Consider the following 12,917-nt stretch of genomic DNA (forward strand, 5'->3'; position numbering starts at 1 on the left):
CCATCTGTCCTTTCTCCACCCTTCTCAGGACTTCCTCCCTAACTTGCTTTTTGAAACTCCTTTTCATAAACGTCACCAGTGACTGCCATATTGCAAAATACAGTGATCCCTACATGACTTCTTACTTAGCATTTTGTGGCTCAGTGACCACTCCCTCCTTGAAACATTCTGTTCTTGCATTGGCTTCTCCGGTATTAGCCTCCTGGTTTTCTTCTCCCTTACAGGGATGCTACTTACAACATCTCCTTTGCTGGCTCTTCCTCTTTGGTTTGATCAACCAGGGTTGGGTTTTAGATTCCAGACTTTGTGCTCCATTGTCTTTAAATACCATTCATTTGCCGATGTCCACTCTACTTGATTGCTTCTCTTGGCTTCCTCCTCATCAAGGACACAACTCAGTTTTGAATGTATCTGAACCCTTTCCCTAAACCCTGCTCCTCCTTCAGTATACATTTCAGTAAATGGCATCACCATCCACCCAGGGCAGTGGTCGGCAAACTGCGGCTCGCGGGGCACATGCGGCTCTTTGGCCCCTTGAGTGTGGCTGTTCCACAAAATACTGACTTCTGCGCATGGGCCACAAAGTTTCAATCGCACTGTACGTGCACGCCCGCACGTGGTATTTTGTGGTATTTTGTGGAAAAGCCACACTCAAGGGGCCGAACAGCCGCATGTGGCTCGTGAGCCGCAGTTTGCCGACCACGGACCCAGATGATCAAGTAACATATTCAGGCATTGTGCTCTATCCTTCTTTCCCTCAAACCCCTTCTGCCCACCCATCAGCACATTCTTTTGTCTGTACTTCTTATCCCATAATCATGCCCTTCTCCCCATCCTCACTGTGTTCCACATCCCCCTTCTGATAGCTTCCTACCTGGTTCCTGCATCCTCTCCTACCACTCTTTCTTCATACAGCTCCCAGAATGAGCTTTACCCATGTTAATGAGGTTGTCGCTCTTGCTTGAAAGCCCACCCATCAGTGGCTTCCAGGCCTCCTGTGTTGTGCCCCTGACCGCCTCTGAGACTCACAGGCTCAGTCACACGGGCCTCCTTTTTGTTCTCTGACCACACGACCTTGCCTCCCCCTCAGGCCTCTGCATTGCCATCCGTTCAGCCTGACACTGCCCTCACTTTCCTTGTCTTGCAGGTCTCAGCTCGGAGGTCCTCTTCATGGCCTCCCATGACCACCATGTACAATTAGTACCACTCTCCCCTCCCCCCGGGGCGATCACACCTCTCCAGGTATTGTCTTCGCTGCACATACCACTGTTTGAAGTCACCTTGCTCATTGATTTGTTGACTTACTGTCTTTTCTCATAGATAGGATGAACACTCTGAGAGCAGGGTCCTTGCTTGTCTCATTCGATGCCATGTTCTCAGTACCTAGAGCAGCTTAGCATTTAGCCGGTGCTCAATAAATATTTGTTGAGATAATAAATAATGAAATAAGACTCCTAGCACAGCGCCTGGCACATTAGTAAATGCTTAGTAAGCACTGGTCATTATCACCTTGAGCATTAATCCTTGGTTGTATGTCTGTCCCTCTAGCCTGGTTAGCTTCTAAAGAGTGGCAAGGACCACATTTTAGACCCCTTTGCATTCCAAAATCTAGTGCCATAATTGGTACATGGTAGGTGTCTAATGAAGATTGGTTGAGTTAGCGAACTCTTGGAAGCTGCCCTTTTGTTAATTGGAAACAGGCTATACAACTCCATAATGACCCCTTCACCTTGTTTATTTTCTGCCTTCATCTTATTCGGCCTGTCCGGAAGTTTGTTCTGTTCCCTCATGTCTGTTGAGTGAGAAACATGGCACCTCCCTCATCCTCCTTGTATACATCACTTAACTCCATCCCCCTCTCTTCGGCCAGTTCCATGTCTTACTGCCTGCCTCCCCATAGGGTACATCTTCCTTATTTCTGGCTCAGCCAGCCACTTTTAGGTAGTCAGACTGGTCTTCCCATCTTTCTCCTCCAGTCTACTAATGGGTTGACCTTCCCCTTTCGAAATGCCAGTGTGATCCCACAAATCAAAACCACCACGACAAACCCTCTGTTTCAGCAGTTGCTGTCCTTGCTGATCTTCCTCTGCTTCTTGGTCTGCATACGTGGACTTGGTGAAGATTGGAAAATCCCAAATATTCTGTATGGTCAAGTATTTGAAAACATTTCTATGATGAAATATTTGTGATGAAATATTTTGCTCACCCTAATTTGTCACTTCTTATAAAATTTTGGGGGGTGAACTTTTAGAAGTTTTATGAATTAGTTGTTTTTGTTTGTTTGTTTGTTTGACTGACAGTTCTAATAATATCTGATAGCTGGCAACTTTAGAAAATGAGATTTTAGAAATAAAAGCTCAGATCTGATAAAGAAAAAAAGAAAAAGAAAGAAAGAAAAAGAAAGAAAGAAAATGAGGTTTTATGCATTGCTAAATATCCCTGTGCAAAGGAATGTAGACAACGTACTACAGGGTAACTAATGCTTTTGGTAATGATATTGTTCAATTTCTGTTGTTTATTGTTAAAAAAATACAGTTCTCCTCTAACCCTATAATTTTAATCAGACCCACTCAGTTAATGTGAAATTGTATGTATCCAAAATATACAAGATAGCTTGGATTAGTAACACATTGCCCTTTGCTGGCATAGTACACATGGTTCTGTTAGTTAACTACAGAGGTATTATCTCCAGAGATTTGGCACTGAGAAGTTATATAGAGGCACATTGTATGTACACATGTGTATAATGTGTTGCTTGCTTGATAAAGATAGTAATGGTGATAGAATATCAGGAGCCATATGAGATATGATGGTCCAGGGACAATGGTGGTGAAACATAAAAGAAACTAGGCTAAAAAGACAGTTCATTAATGAAAAATTTTTGTAGTTGAAATAAATATTGACTGTAGATGTACAGTAGACTTTTTACAAAGCCATTTTATGAGGGTGATCGTTAAATTCAGGACCATTCTTCTTTATTTGAAGATACAGAAGTAGTATGTGGCACTCTGTAATTCTTATCCCAATAATTCGATTTGATTTGGGACTTCAGAGAAGTTGTATAGCCCTGGCGTAATGCTTTCCCTTTTGGTAAATTCAACACAACAACATAGGCCAGAGAACATGATATTATGAATTTGCACATTGTTATTTATTTCAAAGTGTGCGATTTTTATTCCGTGTTTTTAAGTTTTTTTTCTTTTGGAATACAGAATAATTGCAAAGGTATTTCAGAGTTTTTATATTTCCCCTATTGTAAACACCTTACATAATCATAATACAGTTACCAAAATTAAGAAATTAACATTGGTACCTACAGTAGGTAGAATTGCAAGATGGCCTCAAGGATCCTGCCTGCTGGTATACATGTCGGTGTCATCAGCCCCTTTCCTTGAGTGTGGGTAGGACTTGTGGCTATGATGAGATAACATGCTATGATTATGGCACATGAGAGGGCAGAAAGAATTTTGTAGGTGTGACTAAGGCCCCCCTAATCCCGTGGTCGGCAAACTGCGGCTCAAGAACCACATGCGGCTCTTTGGCCCTTTGAGTGTGGCTCTTCCTAAGCCTTAGGAGTATCCTAATTAAGTTAATAACAATGTATCTACCTATATAGTTTAAGTTTAAAAAATTTGGCTCTCAAAAGAAATTTCAATTGTTGTACTGTTGATATTTGGCTCTGTTGACTAATGAGTTTGCCGACCACTGCCCTAATCGATTGACTTCGGGTATTCAAATGGGATAGTTAATATCCTAGGTGGGCCTGACCTAATCAGATGAGCCCTAAGGACACTTAAGCAGAAATACTCTTGCTGCTTTGAAGAAAGCCAACATCTCTGTTGTGAACTGCCTGTGGAGGGGGCCATGTGGCTAGGACCTGAAGATGACCTCTAGGAGCTAAAACCAACAGCCAACAAGAAAACAGGGACCTCAGTCCTACAGCCACAAGGGACTGAGTTCTGCCAACAGTGAGCTTGGAAGCGGACCCTGAGCTACAGAGGAGAACCACCTTGATTTCAGCCTTGCAAGATGCAGCTACACTGTGCCTGGACTTCTGACCAACAGAGACTCGAAGATAATAAATCTGTGTTGTTAAAAATTTTCCAGAAGGTGTTTTGCTTTGTGATAATTTGTGATGTAGCAATAGAAAACAAATACAATGCCATACTGTTAACTAAAGTGTAGGCTTTGTTTGGATTTCACCAGTTTTCTGCTAACGTACTTTTTCTGTTTTAGAATCTAATCCAAACATGTGATCCTTTAATGCTCTCATTCCTAACAAGTCAAGATGAAGTTCCTCCTAATGTTTCATAATAAGCAACCAACTTGTGCAAATCAGGTGTCTTTAAGGGATTTCATCTCACTAAGTGGGGGGAGGGGGCATAATCTCAGCATTGGCGTTCGTTTGTCACATTAACATTGAGTGTGGCATGGTTTGCTCCAGGACGTGGTGTTCTTTCATTGGCTAGGCCTCATCTTTGTCAGAACGTGTGTCATGCGAGTGCAGAGCTGCAAGAGGATGCTGCGAGTTTAAGAAATAGGCGTCTGGCTCTTTGTCCTTTTTCCTCTTCTGGCTGCACAGGGTCGAGCTGTCTGAGAAGAATGCAATTATGTGAAGAAATGCCTCTTGTCGGTCGGTCTCATTCCTGGGCTTTGAGTTGTTGATTTGGGGCCTGGCAAGATACTTGCAAATGCTCAGACCGCCGTATAATCATGCAGTGACCCTATAGTCAGTGCATTCACTTCACAGGTGACAGAGTGGAGGCTGTTAGGTCACAGATGCACGAGGGGCTGTGGTTGCCATGGTGGGAATCTAGGCCTTGTTCCTGGTATGTTGTTCATGCAGTCAGCAGGTTAGTCTTTTCAGACATGGTCTATTGTCTTGCTTATGTCAGGGACCAAAGGTGGATTTGGGTACTGTTTTGGTAGAATGTATCCAAGAAATGCCCATCTCGTGCCCTGCCAGTCCCCATACCCCACTGGGAGGCTCTCCAGCATGGAAATCAGAATTCCACTTGATTGGAATCTTCAGAGGCACCCAGTGTCCTAGCACTGAGTCCGAATAAAGGACATTGGCTCCGGTTCACACGCCTGGGCCAGCCCCGGCAGGTGCGACTGTGGAGGGGATGGCAGAGCTCCCACAGGGGGCTGTGTCCTTCCCCACCCAGCCACGTGGAACCAGAGGTAATGAGTGGGATGGAGATAGCACTGGTTCAGCTGGGAGTCAGGCCTGCCTGCCTCAGACCTAACGGCGCCAGGACTGGTGATGTGCCCTATCGTTGTCCCTGCTCAGAGGAAGCTGATCAGCGGGTCTCCTCGCTGGCTTGTCTGGAGGGGAGCTGGAGTGGAGGCAGGCAGTGAGCCTGATGGACAAGAGGGTGGTACTACAACTTCCTTCCTTCTGCAGTACCAGGCTTAGATGGGTGACAGAACAAAAAACAAAAAACAGTTCCTGACTCGAAGTATAAATTTTAGTGACTAAATAAATAAATATATATACATTCTTTCTGAGGGATAAAGTGAAGAATTCCACAGAAGATTTATTTAGGTTCAGCTTCAAAGGATAAATAGGCATTTGCCAAACAGGTGGAGCTGGGGATTGGTGGGGTAGGGGTGGAGGGTGAGCATGCCAAGCAGTAGAGCCTCATGTGCAAAGGCACTGAGGTGTGAAATTGCTTTGTGGGTATGTGTGAGAGTTTACGAAATTGTTCCGTATTTATAAAGAACTTTAAAATTAGAAGTGACGTCAGACTTGCATTTCTAAAATCAACTATTTTTTTTTCTATTACAAAAATATCAGAAAACTACGAAGAAGGTGAGGCTGACTCTACAGCTGATGCCTGATCAGGACGGGGCGGAGGGGATGGAATTGAGAGCTCTGACCCGAGCGATCGCACACGCCCTCAGGTAGCCGGTGTGTCCCCTCACGTGCACTAGGTGCCTTTTCTGTGCTGTCCCCGGGCCAAGAATGCAAACGTAAATGCCAGCGGGCTCTGGCATAGAAGATAAACCCCTGATCCAAACCTGAGGCTTAGGGAAGGCCTCACAGAAGAAATAACACAAGTGCAGCTCTCTGGGACGGGTAGGAAATTGCCAAATGAAAAAAGAACCTAATCCCCTTGCCTCCCCAACCCCAGTCAAACTTGATCTTTGCAAATTTATTTTTTTACCTCTTTACAACAGTGTTTCATAGGGTAGTCTGCTCTCTCCTGGGAAGATGTCTGATACTAAAGTACACCATTGAACCCTGACCAGTTTGGCTCAGTGGATAGAGCATCAGCCTGCAGACTGAAAGGTCCCAGGTTCAATTCTGGTCAAGGGCATGTACCTTGGTAGCGGGCATATCCCCAGTAGGGTGTGTGCAGGAGGCAGCTGATTGATGTTTCTCTCTCATCGATGTTTCTAACTCTCTATCCCTCTCCCTTCCTCTCTGTAAGAAATCAATAAAAAGTATTTAAAAAAAATAAAGTACACCATTGAAGTTATATCACAGGTGTATTTTGGGTATATAATTATTTGTGTGCCTGTGTAAAATTGTTCCATTTAAACCACTTTTTATCTCTAATTTTATCTAGGAGCATGCTTAAATTAGAGTAAAAATTATTTTATTCTCCAAAGTCCATTTTTTAAGTTGATGGGTTTTGAAAAGTTAGGACCTTCAGTGATAGTTTTACAGTCCTGTGACATTCGCTTCTAGCAGAGACACTTTAGAATCCATGTCCAATCCAGGTTACCCCTGGCTGCCTGTCACAGTCATCGGAGGCATTCTTCAGAAGTGCCCAGGAGGGCACCCCACTCCCCAGAGAATCCAGTTTCACTCTGCAGAGGAGCCTGGCCATCAATACCATTTTTAAAAAATATTTTTATTGATTTTAGAGAGAAGAAAGGAGAGGAAGAGAGAGAGATAAACATCAGTGAGAGAAACTTCTATTGGCTGCCTCCTGCACGCCCTCTGCTGAGGATTGAGCCCACCACCCAGGCATGTGCCCTGACCTGGAATCGAACCGGCGACTGCCGGGAGCCGGTCCATGCTTGCTGTTTCAAGGGACCTGGCATATATGGCATACTGTTCTTAATATGTTTGTTCACCTTCTTGGCACTATGTGTTTTAACCAAGGTCTCTGAGAAAGGTTGTTTCCCCAGGTAGGGATTTTCCCCTGAAGTTAGGGAGGGAATAAAACCTCTTAACTAAGTGCCAGGCGGGTAATTAATCACTTTAACTACGAACAATCATGCTTAAGCTACATAATCTTTACTCCCTGGAATGGAGATAAGAAACGCCCTAACCTTTGTAATAGAGATTGATAGGATTGAATCAACTGGTATAAATACAGATGTAACAAGACAGCAAGAGACAGAGAGAGAGACAGAAATTGGCACAGAACCTACACAGAATGTTCTCTAGAGACAGAAGAACTTCGCTGGAGAGAACATGGCAAAAGGTCCTGGACAGAAACTGGCCTCAGAACCTAGAGACAGAACCTAGCGAGAGAACATAGCAAAAGATCCTGGACTGAACCCGACTACAGAAATTGGCAAGAGAACCTGACTAGAACCTGGTGACTGAACCTGGCTGGAGATCCTAACCAGAACTTCGCTGGAGATCCAGAGCAGAACCTCTCTGGAGATCCAGACCAGAACTTGGCTGGAGAACCTAGCAAGAGAACATGGACACAGAATTTCGCTGGAGATCCAGACCAGAACTTGGCTGGAGATCCTGGCTAGGCTGCTGATCAACTGAATGCTGTCTCCGTGTCATTCCTTCTTCGCCGACACCGTCCACACCTTTGGGGACCCCTGGACCCGCTGGGGTTGGACCCCGGCAGGCGACAACCTGGTGTATAGGATGATGCCCAACCAACTGACCCACACTGGCTGGGCCATCAATGCCATTTTTAAGCACCATAGAAAATTCTGGTGTGCAGCCAAGGTTTTAAACCCCTGGTTTAATCATAGCATTTATATCTTTTTTAGGCAGAGGGACAGAAGACCCTCCACAGCCTCCTGAGGTGCACAGGGAAGGAAATCAGTACAAGAAACACTTCCTCCTAAATGGTGACTCACTAGAGTGTCCATTCTCCCTGGCTCCCCGCCAAGAGGACGGGAGGCTGGTGCAGGTGGGCTGGGTGAAGCCTGTCTGATGGGAGTCCGCTGGGGATAAAGGTCGGCTTCCTGCAGAGCAGAGCCCCATTGCTGCCCGAGGTGATATGAATGAGAGAGCATATGCCTGTCTCACTAAGCCCTTTCAAGTTGTGGTGTTCAGTTTCTTTGTTTTAAACAGCAGAACCATTTGTTTTAAAACAATTTTTTCTTGAAGCTCTAACCTTCACCCTCCAGCCACCACTCTCCTGTGAGGCCCTTCTTAACACTAGGGTTTCTCAAAAATGGTTTTAAAAGCCAAAGCATCACACGCCAAAGCTACTTCTATCTTTCTTTCTTTTTTAAAAAATACATTTTTATTGACCTCGGAGAGGAAGGGAGAGGGAGATAGAAGCATCACAGATGAGAGAGAATCATTGATCGGCTGCCTCCTGCAGGCCCCAAAGCGGGGATTGAGCCTGCAACCGGACATGTGCCCTGACCGGGAATCGAACCGCAACCTCCTCGACTCCTGGTTCATAGTTGACGCTCAACCACTGAGCCACGTCAGCTGGGTGATACTTCTGTCTTGAGTAGAAGCAAAAATAGCATCAAATTGAAACCAGCTGCTCCACAAGGAGCACTCAGACCGTGGCCTATTATTTCCTCCTGAGGTTTTCCCTCCAGTAGAGCCCCGAGTGTCTTTCCATCTCAGCAGTATGTGCCCCCCCCCCCCCCCCCCACACACACACACTGGCTGGAGAACATTTTTCTCTTCTCAGCCTGGGTAACATTTTTAAACAGGAAATAGGTACTGAGAGCTAAATAAAATTTCGTTTTAGACATCAAAATGGAGTGCATCAGACACTCCTTCCTTCCTTCTTTATTTAAGAAGTACGAGCTGGTATCCCTGCAGAGACAAAATAATAGTAATCACTCTGTGGTCTCGGCTGGGAGTTCCGTGTCTAGTAGAGCAGGTCTCCGTTAACATCCTGTGTGTGCTGTGCGGTTTCACTCTTCGAACGTGGGTGAAGGTCTCTCCCCCCGGGTGGTGCCCCGGGTGCAGGAGTAGATGGAGTGCTTTCGGGGCGCAGGTACCCTGGGTTCCGAGGCTGGACCTCCGCTAGGCACTCGACAACAGCATGGCCTTAGGCAGCCTCCCGAAGACGCCCTTACTTCATCTCAACATGAGACAGTCATAGGCATCTCACGGGTAGTTGGAGAAATTAGAGGAGACAGTCCATGTAACGTGTTTAGAGGAGGGCCTGGCACATGGTAAGCTCAATGGACATCGGTTACTATTATTATTCGGCGCCTTGGAATAAAATGCTTTCTGTCCTCAAGGCGTTTGTTATAATCTAGGGCAGTGATCGGCAAACTGCGGCTCGCGAGCCACATGCGGCTCTTTGGCCCCTTGAGTGTGGCTCTTCCACAAAATACCGACTTCTGCACATGGGTCACGAAGTTTTCAATCGCACTCTACGTGCGTGCCCGCATGTGGTATTTTGTGGAAGAGCCACACTCAAGGGGCCAAAGAGCCGAATGTGGCTTGTGAGCCGCAGTTTGCCGACCACTGATCTAGGGGAGCTGAGCAGTTGGACATTATTTGTTCAAGCTGTAAGTATTAGCTGATAGCCTGCTCTGGCCCAGGGCCTGGTTTCTGCCAGGGCAGCCTTGGTTCCAGGGGAACAGACTCCTGGGGAGAACAGAAGCAGGTGGGGTGTGTTGGCATGGGGGAGATAGCTTGTGAGCTGGGCCCCTCAATAGGGCCGGGGGAAAGGGGCAGGGGAGGCATTTCAGACGGTTAGGCATGACCAAAGGCGCTGGGGTGTCAGAGTTCACGAAAGGAAAATCTACGAACAGATCAGTAGTGAGAGATGAGGCTGGAGAGGCAGCCCCGGCAGCGATGGAAGCTGATGCTGAGAGTGTTGGCCACTCTGGCTGACGGGCAGCCATTCTCTGCGGAAGTGCTTCGTGCCTCCTGGTCTGTGTTCAGTAACCAGGAAGACCCGTGCATGTGTGGACATCACCGCCACAGAAACAGGCTGCTCACACGGTAGGTAGGTAAGTCCAGGGAGGAAGACCCTGCCAAGATTTGGCCAAGCATACGCCTCCAGAGTGGTTGTCTCAGACTGAGCATCGACTATATTTCTAATCAGAGCAAAATATGCATAGTCTAGGACAGGGAACACCATCCATCTGTTTCCGAGGTAAGAGACTGTAAGAAATAAGCTTTGCAACAGCATGTTTGTAGGAGTGGAAAGAACTTTAACTTTTACTGAAGACGGGCGTATGGTAGATCCGAGCTCGTCTTGATACTGTGCTAAAGGAAAGCCATAGCATGTGAGGGTGAGCTTTAAAAAAAAAGGGGGGGGAGTGGGAGATGGCAGTTACATCATCAGACTTGCCGCCTGCAGGCAACTGGGCACAACTTAGGAACTAGTCACTGAACTTATGTAACAGAATGCCATGTTTGCAAGGAAGGGACTCTGACAGGTGTCCAAATCTAACCAGTCTTTTCTACATTATTCAAATGGCACCCAGCTCCCATTTGAACCCTCATGCAATGGTGAACTCAGACTTTGTGGCCACCCCATTTCACCTCAGACAGCTGGCTTCTGGTCTTACAGGTGGTTCTACCTTTTAGAGACATTCAGGTGAGATCCTGTGTAACCCTCATCCATGTGACAGTATATCCTGTTTGTGTTTCTAGAACAGCTCTCCTGCTTGTGTTTTCTTTCCTTTTTTTAATATATTTTTTAAAAAATATGTTTTTATTGAGTTTTAGAGAGAGAGAGGAAGGGAGGGGGGGAGAGAGAGAAAAAAATATCGATGGGAAAGAAACAACAACTAGATGCCCCCTGCCTGCCCCCTCCTGGGGATCAAGCCCAAAACCCGGGCATGTGCCCCGACCGAGAAATCGAACTGCTCACCTCTTGGATCATGGTCGACGCCCAACCACTTAGCCACACCAGCTGGGAATTGTGTTTTCCTTCATCCTTGTGGAACGTGGTTTTAAATCTCTTCACCATCTTGATTGCTTGCCTCCATACATTAATTTTTTCCTACTCTTTTATGGATGGATGTTTTAGCTCAGGCTGCTGTAACAAAAATATCAAACTGGATGGTTTGAACAGTAAAAATGGATGCCTCATGATTTGGGAGGCTGGGGCGTCCAAGGTTAAGGCTCCAGCAGATTCTATGCCAGGTGAGAGCCCACTTCCTAGTTCACAGACAGCGTCTATTCACTCTGTCCTGTGTGGAGGGAGAAGCAAGGGAGCTCTTAGAGATCTCTTTTATCAGGGCACTGATTCAGTGGATGAGGCTGCACCCTCATGGTCTAATCCCCTCCCACAGGCCCCACCTCCCAATATCACACTGGCTGTTAGGATTTCCACATGGGAATTTTAGCGGGACACAGATCCTCAGTCTGTAGCAGTAGCATAAACCACGGAATGCATCATTCAACAAGTGGTCCGATTTGCCTTGATCTTCCTAAACCGTGTTTGCTGCGGGGGCCTAAGGTCGTGCTTGCGATTTTGGTACCTAGCATATTGAGTTTACCTGTCATCTAAGACCTGTAGAGGTGGTTTAGTTTTGTTTCTTGATTGTTTTACTAGCATCTCCTATGTTTCTGCTCTTCTTCCTGTATATGTACTTTTTTGTTTTTAACAACCCAAGTTCAGACCTTTTATTGATCCCTTTTATCTCCAGCTTGTAAAGATGGTCGAATCCTGATTCAGTGGGACAGGAAATTCACCCTCACCCCTGCCTTCTCCCAACAGCATAGGTGCTCACCTTGCCTTCTGCGTTGCTGTCTAGTCAAAGACCATGTTCACAGGCTGAGTGAAGAGTGAGTCGCCCTCTCCAAGCCAGGCACTCATCAGCATGCTTTGGGCATGCTCATTCGTTAAATGGTTATACTCCAATTGACCATCTAGTCTGAATGTCATGAGAATCTTCTCAGAGGCCTTAGGGAAGCCCAGTTTTCTATGATTTCTTTCTGAAAAGTTCACCAACAGTTAATCAGCAATAACATTTGCAAGCTGTTGGAAGTAAAGGATAAATCCAGGTGACTTGAACCCGTTGTGGTCCAGCTCTTTTACAATCTTTTTATTCATTTTGGACTTCATTCTCCCTTAGCAATGTTCACTTATTCTATCTGAAGAATTTTTGTTTAAAGAAGCCAAAGTTCCACTGACGCCAAGTACCAGAAAGACCCATTCCTCGATTTTGCTATTTAAAAATATGATTCTATATAATAAAAGCATAATATGCAAATTGACCAAACGGTGGAACACCAGTGGATGGGGAGCAGGGCCGGTGAATAGGCAGCCGGGCCAGCCAAGGCGCATACCAGTGGGCAGAGGGAGGGAACAGTGATGGGGGGTAGGGGGCAATGGGGGGGCAGCACTGTCCCCTGATCAACCCGTCCGGTCACCTCCCGCAGAGGGAGGCCAGGCAGCGGCAGTGGCGGGGTGGCGATGTCCCCCGATCGCCCGTCTGGCTGCCTCCCACAAAGGGAGGCCGGGCGGAAACTGCAGGGTGATGGGAGCAGCTCCTGATCACCCATCTGTTCGCCTCCCATAGAGGGAGGCCAGACTGCGACTTAGGCCGTCAGTAGGAATCCTCTGAGGACTCCCAGACTGTGAGAGGGCGCAGGCCAGGCTGAGGAACGTGGTTTTGTGCTTGATACTGAGGGACCACCAGCCCCCCCCCCCCAGTGCAGGAAAATTCATGCACCAGGCCTCTAGTATTTTAATAAAAGAGTCCACCCCTAAAAAACTTAATTTTGTTGTATGTAAAATTTCTGAAATCCCCAGTTTGGATTCTTTTTG

The 12,917-nt window shown here is 46.4% G+C and overlaps 1 protein-coding gene across 1 annotated transcript in view; it reads left to right on the plus strand.

The window, feature by feature from the left end:
• The window catches only part of PPM1H (protein phosphatase, Mg2+/Mn2+ dependent 1H), a gene marked incomplete at both ends in the record, with an annotated part of 236,734 nt that overhangs the window by 39,031 nt on the left and 184,786 nt on the right, over positions 1–12,917 (plus strand). The window lies entirely within an intron of this gene.

Source organism: Myotis nattereri (genome assembly GCF_964212035.1).
Source record: "Myotis nattereri genome assembly, chromosome: 2".
Classification (NCBI taxonomy): Eukaryota; Metazoa; Chordata; class Mammalia; order Chiroptera; family Vespertilionidae; genus Myotis; species Myotis nattereri.